Raw genomic sequence first — 12,831 nt, forward strand, 5'->3', positions numbered from 1 at the left:
TTTAACATCTAAATCACTTCTGCAGTTTATATTATGGAAAAAAATTGTTTATCATGGAATTAGCTTAAAATTCTTGGCATACATTACCAATCATATCAACCTTAATAACCCAACAAGATATAAGAAGCAGTACTTCAGTTTTATCTTTCACATATTAGTATGCTAGGTCAGTATCAATTTTTTATCCAAGATTCAAACAACATAGCGACTTACTTTTTAAAAATTAAATTTAGGACTTATCAAAGACTTACATTTAAAAATAAAAACTGGGAGCATTACCAAGTTTTAAAGCCAAATATCAGCAATCACTTTTCGACAATATCTTGCGGAAGAGTAAATGGGTAAATTCATGAAGGCAGGCAAAGCTACAGCAACACAGAGCTGTTGAATTTATTCTATGCCATTATTACAGTACTGTGAAAGATCAGAGAATTTGTTTTCAGGACCAAAACCTGACACAATTTTTTCCTGAATTTAGTCTGCATGTTTTGAAAATAATATTTTTACTCTCATAAGTATCTAGGTTAAAGCAAATAAGATATTACCATAAGACTCACTCAAATATGAAAACTTTCAAGAAGCACAAACTATAAGCTCCTTTGAAATAAGTACTACTCAATTTTACAGTCACCTTGCCTAAGGCAGGTGATACTAAAGGTAAAAACTCAAAGGAAGATACTGTGGTTAAAAAATGAAACAAAACAACAAAGAAAAAAGGAAAATGCATGAATTTTGTTGAGGACAGAATGAGATACCATTAGGGAAGAACAGAATCCACTGAAAGTTAGTTTCTTCCACATCTGTATTCTGTTATAATGAATGTTGCTTGCAAAAGCAGGATAGTGACAAGGTGTCCAAAATGCTGTTATACAGAAATTTTGCTGTAATAGAAAATGATTCCTTTGCCATGTCCACATAGAAAACTACCCTGATTTTACAGACCTCTAAGGAAGAACAAACATCTTTCTACAATTTATATTAAACTTCTGAAAATAACTCCTTTTTATTCAAAGGTAGGGAACATGTCTCCTTTATTAATTTCTGTATTTCTGCCCCTAGTAGAGTGCTGGAGGCACTGTGCATGAATGCACTTACATTTGTTCATAAATTCAGCAAATAATTACTGAGTAGTTAACTTTGTGTCAGACACTACTGTATAAGTAGTGAGGTAAGGCACATGACAAATGAGGGCCCTGCTCAGGTAGCTTACAATCTAGTGAGCGAGACAGACATTTACCAAATAAACACAGAAATAATTAAGTTCCTCTTGTGATGATGCTACAAAGAATTACAGAGTACGGTGAAGATATAGTGGGAACTTACTGTAGTTTGGGGAAGGAGGGGTCAATGGTCAGAGAAGGTTCCCCTGAGAAATAACATTTAAACTGAGACTTGAAAATTAACTAGGAGTGGGCCAGACTTGGGAAGGGGAGCGGAAGCAGCCCAGGCAAGAGGATGTAACGCGTACAAAGGTCAGGGAAGAGCTTTTGTAGGTAGTAATTGAAAAGCACGGTAAATGAGAAAGGCTGGGGTTAAGGATGGAGAGTTAGATAGGAGACAAGAGAAACTGTGAGCATTAAACTGAGTAAGAGGGTAACAGTATTTGAATATTTAAATCATTTTAAGTCTTTTTCTCATGTAAAATAAATAATCTAAGGGAACTGAGTCTTTATTCCACAATATTAAATATCTATAGTCAGAAGACCTGGATTATGCCTTGGTCCCACCAGTTACTAGCTCCGTGATCTTGCACTTAACCAATCTGAACTTCTTTATTCTCTTTGTAAACAGGTACTCAATTATTTTACCTACTGGGAAACACAATGATAACACAACAGTCCTGTTCTTACAGATCTTACATCCTTAAAGAAAAAAAAATCATGTATATGGGACACAACCTAAGCCCTATAAGAGATGAGGTCCAAAAGTTCACACAAGGCTCCTGCAAAACCCAAAATGACAATAAATGTGGACACTGGTGAATTGCAAACTACTATAAAAATATAAGCGTACACATCATTCTGTGAGCCCTAAGTTATTCAGTGTGCAGAGCTCCAAAATGACCACAGTACTCCAGCATGTGACTGAAAGATGATAAATACAATAGAAACATTATCCCGCCATTCCGTTACTCACCATTCGCCATTGGTGAAATATCAGTACTATAATGAAGCTCAGAGATGAAGAGCAGTTGGTGTAGAATCGAACCAAGGACAAAAATTAACACTCACTAGACAAGTGCATTATATTAATTTTACTAATTTCCAAGTTTTCCTGGCTTTTGGTTCAAAAGTCATTCCACAACCTCCTCACTGCATGTCAAAAATAAGAACTCATTTCTCACTTCCTCCAACAAAAAGCAAATGCCTACATGGCCATATAGAAAATACTTTCACATTCTTGCTTTACCATAACTGACTCATATTCAGTTTATGGTCTATTTAAACTACCGCACCCTTCTAACACAGCACTGAGACAGTTACCTCCACATAATTTTCCATTTGTTCAGTCAGTCTTCCTTCCTTGTCTACTGCATTACTTACTTATGGTACTAATTATTTTTTATTTTACTTCATTCTATAGCATCATACCTCTCTTTCATTTTAAAAGTCATATTAATTTCCAGACCATCTGAGTTTCAATCAAAAAGGAATGTAAGAGTATTTCTGATCCTATAAAGTGTTTTTGCATTCAAAAGTTAAACACATTGTGGATAATTTTAATAATTTCAGAGTACATTCAAAATACTGCCTATTTAAATGGTCAACTTATACAACAGTAAACCATGACTGATTACCTGCTATCAGTAGATACCCGATTTTTAGCTATAAACTTACCAGGAAGAGATCTTAATGTCAATGAACATACTCCTAAAATTCTATTAAAGAACTGTCTAATAATAATATATGTGAACTGTAATTATAATTGGTCACAACAATGGGTAAGACTGGAACAAGCACACTGCTTTCTGCTCAATATAAAACACAAATGTCCATTTTTCCATTCTTTAATATAAAATAAGGATGAGTTAAAACTCATAGATGATGCTAAGAAAAATAGAATATACAAGAGCCTGATGCTATTAATTACACACACACACAACACACACACGAGCCCAGAAAATGAGGGGAAGTAAATAAAAATCAACAAAAATGTGATGCTACCTCCAAGAAATGCAACGTATCTTCTTTTCTAGTAATGAGCACAACTAGAAATAAACTCTTTCTTGCTGCTGCATTATTTGAAAAAGTGTAAAATAAGTTTCGTGAAAGAATCCTAATCCCATTGTTCTCAGCTGAAAGTAAAAAAACAGAGTAAAGACTAAGGTAGAAAGGGAAAGGAATATTTTTCACCAGTAAGGATGAGCTGTATTGTTACCTGACTTTCTCCTGTCCCATCAACTACCCTTTAAAATGGTAGCACAGTCCATCATTTAATATACCTCTAATAAAAGGAAAAAAATAGGTAAGTTGAAACTGATTCTTCTTATTTTTCCAACAGGTTAGAGTGCGTGCTTTTCTTTTGCTGAGGAATTTCTCTCCAGCTCAAAAAAACTCTTCACCTCACAGATGGCTTCTTAGAAATACCTAAAATTCATTACTTTGCAACTTCCTCCACCCTCTTCAAAAAAAAAAACAAACTCCCTACTCCTTTCTGGTGCGGCAGCTCCGATGCAGAAGCTGGATTACAACTAGATTAGATTCAGACGATCTGTCCCTACGTGTGTGACCTTGGGCACGTCATTTATCCCCTCAGTTTCCTCATTAGCATCCAACTGTGAATGCTCTTTGAAAACAGTAAACAGTAAATACATCTTAGGAATTACATCTTTATAGCGTTAAGCTTTTCTACTTAGGGTAAAATTACCTCCTTAGAGGGACCACGTCATGAAACTGGTACTGAATCCGTAGGTCTCTGTCAACATTTGACTCTTCTACAGTTCTCCTCTTCCCTCAAAGGGCATAACCCGAGTCACCTCAAAAGCAGACTCCAAGCGCCCCTTCCTTCCTCCACTCCTTCCCTCTCCTATTTCTAAAGCAGGGGGAAAACAGCAGCCTCATCTCCCCGCCCCAAGCCACACCTTCAGAGGACCCCACCCCAGGCACATCCGCCCTCTCCCTCCTCCGGGGGCACCAGAGGCCAACCTCGCCCTTCCCCTCCCGCCCCCACCTAGAGGAGACTTCCTGGAGGCGTTCAGGCCCGAGCAGGGCAGGCGGCATTTACAAACCCGCTTTACGCCACTCGCGTAGGGTAACCTCGCTTACGCCCATAGGGCCCCGTTCCCAGCCCCGTCCGCTCCGCCTGCCAGAACCAAGCCCGAGTGCCTCAGCCACGACCCCCGTGTGACCCTAGAGCTCTTCTGCTCCGCGCGGGACTACGGTGACTGGGACAGAACAGCCACACCTTACCGGCAACTGAGGCAGTGACTTCACTTGCCACCTTTGGAGCCCTCTTCAACTCCCAGATCAATTCACTCCGGCGACGCCGGAAGGACCCGAGAGGAACCAGGCGTTGTCCGGAATCCTGCCCTGCCGGAGTCGCGCAGGGGCCTATGGGGACTCGTAGTCCCACTCGCCGGTGTTGTCGGCAATTCCTGCACATGCAAGACTACAATTCCCGTCAAGCCATGCGGTGGAGCCTTAGGCGATGGGTGGGGACACTTTTAGCCAATAGTAGGAGAGTTCCCTGTCTGTGCGGGAGGAGGTGAGAAAAAGAGAGAGGGTGCACGGAAAGAAGAGGAAGGGAGGGGTCAGCTCTCACCTGCGCCAATCAGGATGCAGGGTCGGCCCGGGAGGCGACTCACCCATTGTGGGGGCGGGCTAGCGGAGCCGAGGAAGGAAGCGGGGTGGGGGGAGAACTCCAAGTGGGGAACGTGGGGCGGTCGAGCTGCGCGGGCGGAGAGGAAGCCGCGGGAATAATAGGCAGGATGGAGGGAGGGCGCGGTGTGAGGATTCACCCTGGCTGGAGGAGCAGTTTCCCCGAAAGCGGCCAAGCACCAGGCACACCGAGCGGCGAGACCTGCGGCTCAGGCAGGGATAGGTTGAGCCTGGGCTCCTCGCGGAGGTGCCCGGACGGGGCGGGAGGCTGCTATAGGTGTCAGGCCACTGAGTGAAGGGAGAGGGGTCCCCGGGGAAGGGAAGCGGCAGAGCAGCTGCAGAAGTGCGGGGAGCGCGAAGGTACCAGGGAAGGGGATTCCCGCCGCCTTCAGCCAGGGGAACAGCCGGAACAGCAGGGGGAGGAGCAACAGCTGCCGAATTCGCCAACTAGAGGAGGGGGAGGCGGAGCTTAGGTCCCTGTAGCAGCAGAAGGCGCAGCCTGGACTGTAGTTTCCCGGGAGAGAGGAGAGCAGGAACAGGAGAGGAGCGCAGTCCTCGGAGCCTCTGCTCCAGCATCCCGCCAGGGGCTGCAGGTGTGTGGGAGGTAAGCGTGGGTGCCTCTATGGGCGTCTCCTCTGCCCGGGAGAAAGCGTCTTCCAATAGGAATTTTATCAAGGCACAGCCAAAAAGAGTCTCTGACTCGGGTTAGGGAACTGGTGCAAACCCTTTTAGGTGAAAGATGTACGTTTTTGGAGTTTGCGGGGGGATAAAAAGCAAAAGGTGGCTTGACTCAGGGTATAAAGGGCGTGGTTAGTGTTTTTGGCTTGAGTTGTACCATTAAAACTATTCTGGGAAATTTTAATATTGAGGAAACTGCTAATTGAGGACAAGGTGGATGATATTTGGATAGGTGCGTAGCTGGTAAAAAACAAAAATTTTGTCACTGATAGAGAATTACTTCAGAACTGTTTCACTAGGAAAATAACTTAGCATTCTTCTTTACTATCTATCCTTCACGTTGTTTTATCAGATTGCCCTGCTACCGACCTGTTTTCCAGGGTGGTTATACTGCAGGTTCCTAGAATTGAAAGAGATGTCTATTAAAGAAGGAAATACAGTCAGGAATAATCACGATGACTGAACCTATCAGAAGTATAACTTTTGCCAGCAATAATGTAAAACTGTTTTTTAATGGAGACACTTCGCTTTCCTTCCAGTGGCTTTAAACTATCGGAACAAAGACTAGGACTCAGCCTACAGTGGGAACGTATGGTGTACTTCACAGCTGCTCCTTATTCTCTCATTTGTGTCTAGTAATATTTGTACATTTTAAAAAAACAAAAGTACCAGAAAAGCTGTGCAAGGATCTTTTCTGTTTAGACAGTGTATGCTAAATGGTTTCCCTTAGTATGTGTTATGATGGGCTCAGGCTTAACACATGTAATAGTGTCATAAAATAATAGTTTATTCTTAGTATTAAACCACGTGTGATTCCTTTGAGTGTAATTAAACACCAATAGGTGAAAATATGTTTTAATACTAAGATGAAAGTCACATCTACCTTTGTGTAACTATGACAAAATTACAGCCTTTTTTTTAGAAAAAAACTGTAAAAAGCTATTTGCCTAGTTCATTTTCTTTTTCTTTTTGTCACAGAGGTTCTCCAGATTACATGGCTTTTAATCATAGTAGCATATTGCAGCACATTTTCCTCTGAAATGCTTTCCTTGTGACAGTTGTATATTTCAGAGTCTGCCTGAATACTTTAATCTGGGTTTTTTGTTTTTTTTGAACTAGGGTCACTAAAATGGAGTAATTACCTTCTATTCTTGTTTGTTTTGTTTTGTTTTCATGGTTTGCTGATTTACTCATGATTTAGGGATTTTATTTCTGTGATACAAAATTCCTTTTTGAAAAGAAATGGCTGGAAAGAATTCTCTTCATAGCTTCAAGTTCAATCCTACTGAGTGCTACTACTGATAAGCCTAAGTGACTTATCAATGTATATACTCCAACACTCCCTCCCATACTCTCACCCACTAGAGGAATATATAGGGGGACAGATCTTAGAAAAACAGCTGCTTTTCGATTGTCCTCAAGTAGATCAGGTAAGTATTAGAAACAGCAAAGAGCTTAGAAAAAAGAAAAAGCAACAGTAGCCACTAAATTTAGCAGCCATGGTAAGGATGGGATTTTATCTTTGCTACATCACAGGAGAGTCTTAATCCACATAGCTGATATGACCCTGTGAAAATGATTTTAGGGTGAAAAATGGGTACTAGGGTATAGTTAGTTAGGCTTGGAAAAGATTGTGTTTGCCCTTGTTATTTCTGATTAAATAGATCATCCTGAATCAGAGTCTCAGATTCTCTCTCAGGCTCTGCTACTGATTCATTCTGTGAAATTGAATACTTGCTGTCACTGGGTCGTTTCCCCCATGTAATAATTAATAATAATACTGGCAATGAAGTTCTTTCAGGGCCTTTATCAGAAGATCTTTTTGAAAGGGTTTGATTGGGAATCAGTTAATAATCAAGTAAGTGAGATAGAAAATAAATACCAAAACCGTCGAAATTCAGATGTACTTTGAATCCCAACTATTTATAGGTCTTCTGCTTTGAAGTATCAAAAAGGATAGAATCTCATTAGGAATGAATGAGTCTGTGGTATTAAAGTACTGGATTTTTCACCTGTTTCCAAGATATGGATCTTTTTTATTGTGTCAGTGAAAGAGATTGGCTTCCTATAACATTTGAGAGTAAGAAAACCATGTTTTGTATAAGGAAGAAAATCATTGGCAGTGTGTGGCACTTAAGTATTTGTTACCTTGAACTCTTGACACATTTTAAATTGGTGTTCACATTAAATCGCAGATAAGCTGAAGACTTCTTGTACATTACTGGTGTTGAAAATGTTCATCATATGACAGTTTACAATTTTATGTGAAGTACTACCTAGGTTAAAAGCATATTATTCTGTGCTTGATTTTTACTCTTTGTGTATGGCTATCAGAGTATGCATGTGATGAGAAAGAAGAAAACCAACGGAGTGCAGAATGTCTCTCAAGTGGAAGATGCTCATGAAATTAGTGTTCTTTAGCTGAAAGACTTGGTTAATTTCAAATTACAATATACTTTGGATTTTTTTAAAAATTTATAATTCTAACTCTAAGCCTATTGAGTAAAAATAATTGAGTGGCATGGGTTTCTCTTTCTAACAGGAGGATTCACTGATGCATGCAGTACAAAAGAGCAAGACGTAAAGGTTCAAGATCAAATGGTTTTTGGGGGGCGGCAGTGGGGGAGAGGTGGCGTACAAGGGGGCATAGATATGAAGAAACCTGTTTGAGACACATACCCTTAGCAAGAGAGCAAGAGATTTGACCTTTTTTTTTTGTTGAATGCCTGTAAGTGATTTCATGACCTGTTTTCCCAGTTATTAATTTCTAGAGGCTTATACCCATAGTGGGAGACAGTACTTTCCTACATTGTCATTTTAACTGGAGTCAGACTGACATTAATTCATTAGGTTTTGAATAATTATGGGTTACTGAAGCAAAGTGAAAAGGATCCTGCATGTATACATTCACTTCTAAGTGAACCTTAATATTATTTGGATATAATATTAAAAGTAAAAACTGAGGTTTTCCCCCTTAATAGCAAAGGTACTTGAACCAGACACTAAAGATGAGCAGGACCCTCCCCTCCCAGCCCCTGCTGCCTTTTAAAGTCATCTCCTAAGGTTAAACAGGCTTTGGGGAGCAAGATTGTTATACAAAGGTAAAGATTTGTTTCTGTCTTATTTTCAATCTTATGTCTAATGTTTTCAGAATTTAGTCCTTAAAGTCTGGATCAGTGTGTTTTAACTTAACAATTATTAGTTCCTAGACACTATGCTTCTTTCCTATCTCCTATTTGTTCTCAGCACCTTATATGATGCTCAGCAGAAAGAACTTGCCCTATAACCTTACTGAATTAGAAGTGGGGACCAATACTTCTTTAATGTACGCATTGATACATCTTGCACTTTGACAAACGAGAGTCAGTTGCCCTCACAGAATAAGTGCTATACATTAGGGCTTCTGAGAATGACCTTGTGCTGGTTAACCTTTGCAAAAGTGTTACTTGAGCCCAATTTGATTCAGACTATGTGGACTGCAAAGACTTACCTACAACTTCATGTGCCAACATTTCTAAATCCTTCCAGAGATAGGCAGTTATAGGTAAGGAAAAGGATTCTCCCACCAGTGATACTCAAGGTCTGCATTCTACAGCCAAGGAAGCCTGTGGCTCACCACTGTTTACTTCCAGTAAGATACCTTTGTAGAAGCTTATCTAGGAAAAGCATACTTTATTCTATAAAAATTGAATTCGCTCTTCCATTTTTCTAATTGTTCTTTTTTTTAAAAAAAAGAGCCAGACTCATTGTATTTAAGCACATGTGGAATTTGGCATTTATTCCAGAAACAAATTAATCTGATTAATGTTAGAATTAAGAATTCAAATGTGATTTTTCTTTTATTATTATAAGACCTGGAGAATTCTAGTTAATTGTAAATAGTTCTTTAGTAGTAAATTTAATAATAGCAGATATTTAACTATCATTTGTTTGCTTTTTAATATGCCTTTACTAGCATGCGATAGATACACTTTGGCTTAGAACTGATGTTTGATTAATCTTCCTTCTTCGTGGTTCGCTGGCGTTACTCTAAATGCTTAGCATAGTGCCTTGTATAGAGTTAGGTGAGTTCCTGTCTTCTTCACCAGATGCTTAGTATCTTCAGAATTAAGACTGAGTTTCATTTATCTTGGTATTTACTTTGAGAGCCTTACACATAATAGTTTAACAGTAACAGTTATAGTTGACAACCTGTAAAGAAGCATCATTTTACATTTTTCACAAGTACACCTAGAAAACTGAATTTTTTTAAACATGTCTTTTAGCACTAAATTCAGCCCTCGGCCCACAACAGTTGCTTATATTGAGCGAAATATAAATATCACTGTATTTTGTTGGATTTCTGAATGGAGTAAACATTGCTATTAACTACAACCTTGCATGTGTGTATACTTTAAATGTAAATTTATTAATTCAATGCCATTTGAAATTTGTGTGGTCTCTCCTTGTCTCTAGAACTTTGCTGACTTAAAGATGTACTTTTAAGTAACATTCCGTACTATGTGTATATACACACACTTTATGACTTTTTTTCTTGACACATAGAGACTTAGAGAAAAGTATATAAACGTAACATGAGGCTTTATCTTAACTAAAACTTAACTGCTCTTGAATGTTCTGTTTTCAGTGAAATGGTTACAATGGGAGACCTTATTCAGGCTTATTAAATCTAAATTATTCAGGTATTTGTCATCTTTGAGCCAGCATGGGGAAGAGATGAGTTCTGAGATTTGGCATTGACAGTATTCAGTGCTGACCTTCCGTACAGCATAGCTGATGAAGTGTGCATGGGACCTCCAGCTCTAGCCAGTGCTTCAAGGCCCCCTTCTGGTTCAGCCTAGGAAAGGAGCCTTCTGAGCACACAGCTCATAATTTTAGTGTGAGAAGAAAGGCAGATGGAATTTACTTTGATTTAATAACCTCATTTGCCTAAGTGTATTGTTTTTCCCAGATATACCAGAGTTCCCAGTAACAGTAACTCAAGTGTCAGAAAGTGATTTCTATTGCACAATCTAGCAATTCAGTGAGTACCTGTCAACCTGTAGTCTATTTTCCCCTTAGTGTCTTAGCTTCTTTTGAATGGACCCGAAAGAGCTCACCAAGATACTTTTGATATTTTGCCAATATTGGATTGCTTCTGCCATTTTCTTGATAACCTAAATTTTGTTCTGAGCCTAAGTTTTATTTGAGGTCTTTTAATCCTATGTAACTTGAAGAGTTAATTTTATTGTTTTTTCATCTTTTAGTAGTATGCTATAAATACTGTATTATGATGTATGATTTTTGCCACTCACTTGAATTAAATCAATTATCAGAGCATTTAATTGTTGTGTACTTCACAAAGCAATTTAAAATCATTGAAGCAATTAATGTTTTTTACATACATTCAGCCTTCCAGTTAAGAAACCTTCACATAGTATCCTAAATCTCTTGTTCTATGTCTAAGGCAGGTTAAATTGGATTTATACCATACGTCATTTGACGTATAATACTGGATGAAATTTATACACTTCCAGTATTCTGACAGCTGTGTAACAATGGTATAATTTTTGTCCTTGCTAAGTCGGGGAACTTTTAAAAATTATATTGTGAGGTATTGAGCACAAGGTATGTTAAGCCAGAAAAGTAACTTTTTCTGTATTTCAGAGTTTTTGATTTGTTCTTTTAAAAATAAAATGTCAATAACAAAATTATGAAGACCTAATAATAACTATTCATTTTTTAATATAACAGATTTTGTTAGTAATTATTAATATGAAATTAAACATTTTGAAAGAGAAAGAAATCCTGTTGTCCAAGGTTATCTTAAAAGCCAATTTTTACTCACATTATGTGGCCCCAAAGTAACTGACAATTTAAAAAGTGGTTTTCAAGTACGTATCAATTAGAAATGCTTTCAGCTGCAAGTTTTATGTACAATGACATAAAATAATAGGGATTTACTTTTTCCAGGACAAGAAGTCTAGAGGAAAGCGGTTGTGTCCTTTTTGGTTAGAGGCTTAATGTTGTCAGGGTGTTGTCCTCACAACACCTTGTGCCTGATGCAAGATGGATGCTTCTGCAGATCGAGACATCATATTCTAGTTCAGGGCAGGAAGAATGAGGAAAGGCTTGTGCCTACTGAGTCTTTCTCTTTTAATCAGGAAGTAAAAGCTTTCCCAGTGACCTCTAGCAAATGTCGACTGTGGACTTACTGGCTCATGGCATGTAGCTGTCCCTATTTTTAAGGGATGTTGAGATATCAGGGACTTTGGGCCTTGGTGGTGGATGAAGCAGGGGAACAGTGGTTCGAGTGTGATTTTGGGGTAACCAGTCCATAGTTTCAGCCATAGTCTGATAATTAAAACCATGCTAACTTTAAATTGTATTCCTTCTCGTTCCGACTGATGTTTATGCTTCCTGTTTGTTCATTTGTTTGTTTGTTTTCTCCGGGTTAGAAAACTCTCACCTTCTTACACCAAGTTTTCACTTCTGTGACTACCAAATTTCAAGTCTCTGGGCAAAGGCATTTCTCAGAGACTGACGGCATCTCTAGTTAAAAGATCCTGTAGCCCATACCACATATAATACTTGTCCTGTACTTTTCATTACAGATGTATTCAGTAACACTTGAAAGGACAATTCTGTTTTAAATCTGCTTTGAGCCTCAAGGTATCAAAGTATCTTCTTATAGACTGAATTAAAAATATGGGTATAATGTAAATGAAAGAACAATTGAATATTAAAAAAATCTTAAAACAAATGCTATCTGCCCAAAAAAGCCACAAAGCCATTGTTTCATAGAAAGGAACTCATTCTAAAAAATGTTAATCCTGGAAAATGGTGTTATTACCCATTTCTAAAATGTGAAAAATATTATCAACAGCTATACCTTGATTATTACCTAAATTATTACTCATTCTTAGAATAATACATCATGGACTTATAGTTTTGATAAATTAGGATTCCTTGAGATAGGAAAGTCTGAGAAGAAAATTGAAACTGAGAAAATGGAAACAAATATTTTTTCTACTTTAAAAAAACTCATAATCAAAGATGTTGACCATAGAACCTTGGCTATACAGCAGTTGTCTGCATTTCCATATCAACATCTTTATTGTCCAGTCTTTACATTTCTATTATGTGAACTTAGATGAATGGCTTTATAGAGGCAAAACTCTCCAGATATACTCAAGTAAATTTCTAAACTACTATAATCTGTAGCATGGGGTTGGGTGTTATAGAGAGATACAACACAATATTGCGATATGTAAAACCACTTAACTCCTTGGCATAAGCTTTTGTCAATATAGTTAACAAAAGAAGACATCACAAGACATATATAAAAACAAGGATA

At 38.4% G+C, this 12,831-nt stretch overlaps 2 protein-coding genes across 3 annotated transcripts in view; one reads left to right on the forward strand and one right to left on the reverse strand.

Annotated features, from left to right (window-relative positions):
• PDCD10 (programmed cell death 10) overlaps window positions 1–4,855 on the reverse strand; it is a 39,524-nt gene extending 34,669 nt beyond the window's left edge. The window contains exons 1-2 of one of the 2 annotated variants that reach the window (XM_073803882.1): window positions 4,410–4,855; window positions 3,868–4,032 (exon numbers count right to left, since the gene is read on the reverse strand). The gene's annotated coding sequence lies outside the window, so the exon portion shown is untranslated. The remainder of the gene's footprint in view (window positions 1–3,867; window positions 4,033–4,409) is intronic. The other variant, XM_004313925.3, reaches the window with a different exon arrangement.
• An 81-nt stretch (window positions 4,856–4,936) lies between these two features.
• Window positions 4,937–12,831, forward strand: part of SERPINI1 (serpin family I member 1) — a 68,434-nt gene continuing 60,539 nt past the window's right edge. Inside the window, exon 1 of the mRNA XM_004313927.4 lies at window positions 4,937–5,421. The gene's annotated coding sequence lies outside the window, so the exon portion shown is untranslated. The remainder of the gene's footprint in view (window positions 5,422–12,831) is intronic.

The sequence above is a fragment of the Tursiops truncatus genome, chromosome 4 (genome assembly GCF_011762595.2).
Source record: "Tursiops truncatus isolate mTurTru1 chromosome 4, mTurTru1.mat.Y, whole genome shotgun sequence".
Taxonomy (NCBI): Eukaryota; Metazoa; Chordata; class Mammalia; order Artiodactyla; family Delphinidae; genus Tursiops; species Tursiops truncatus.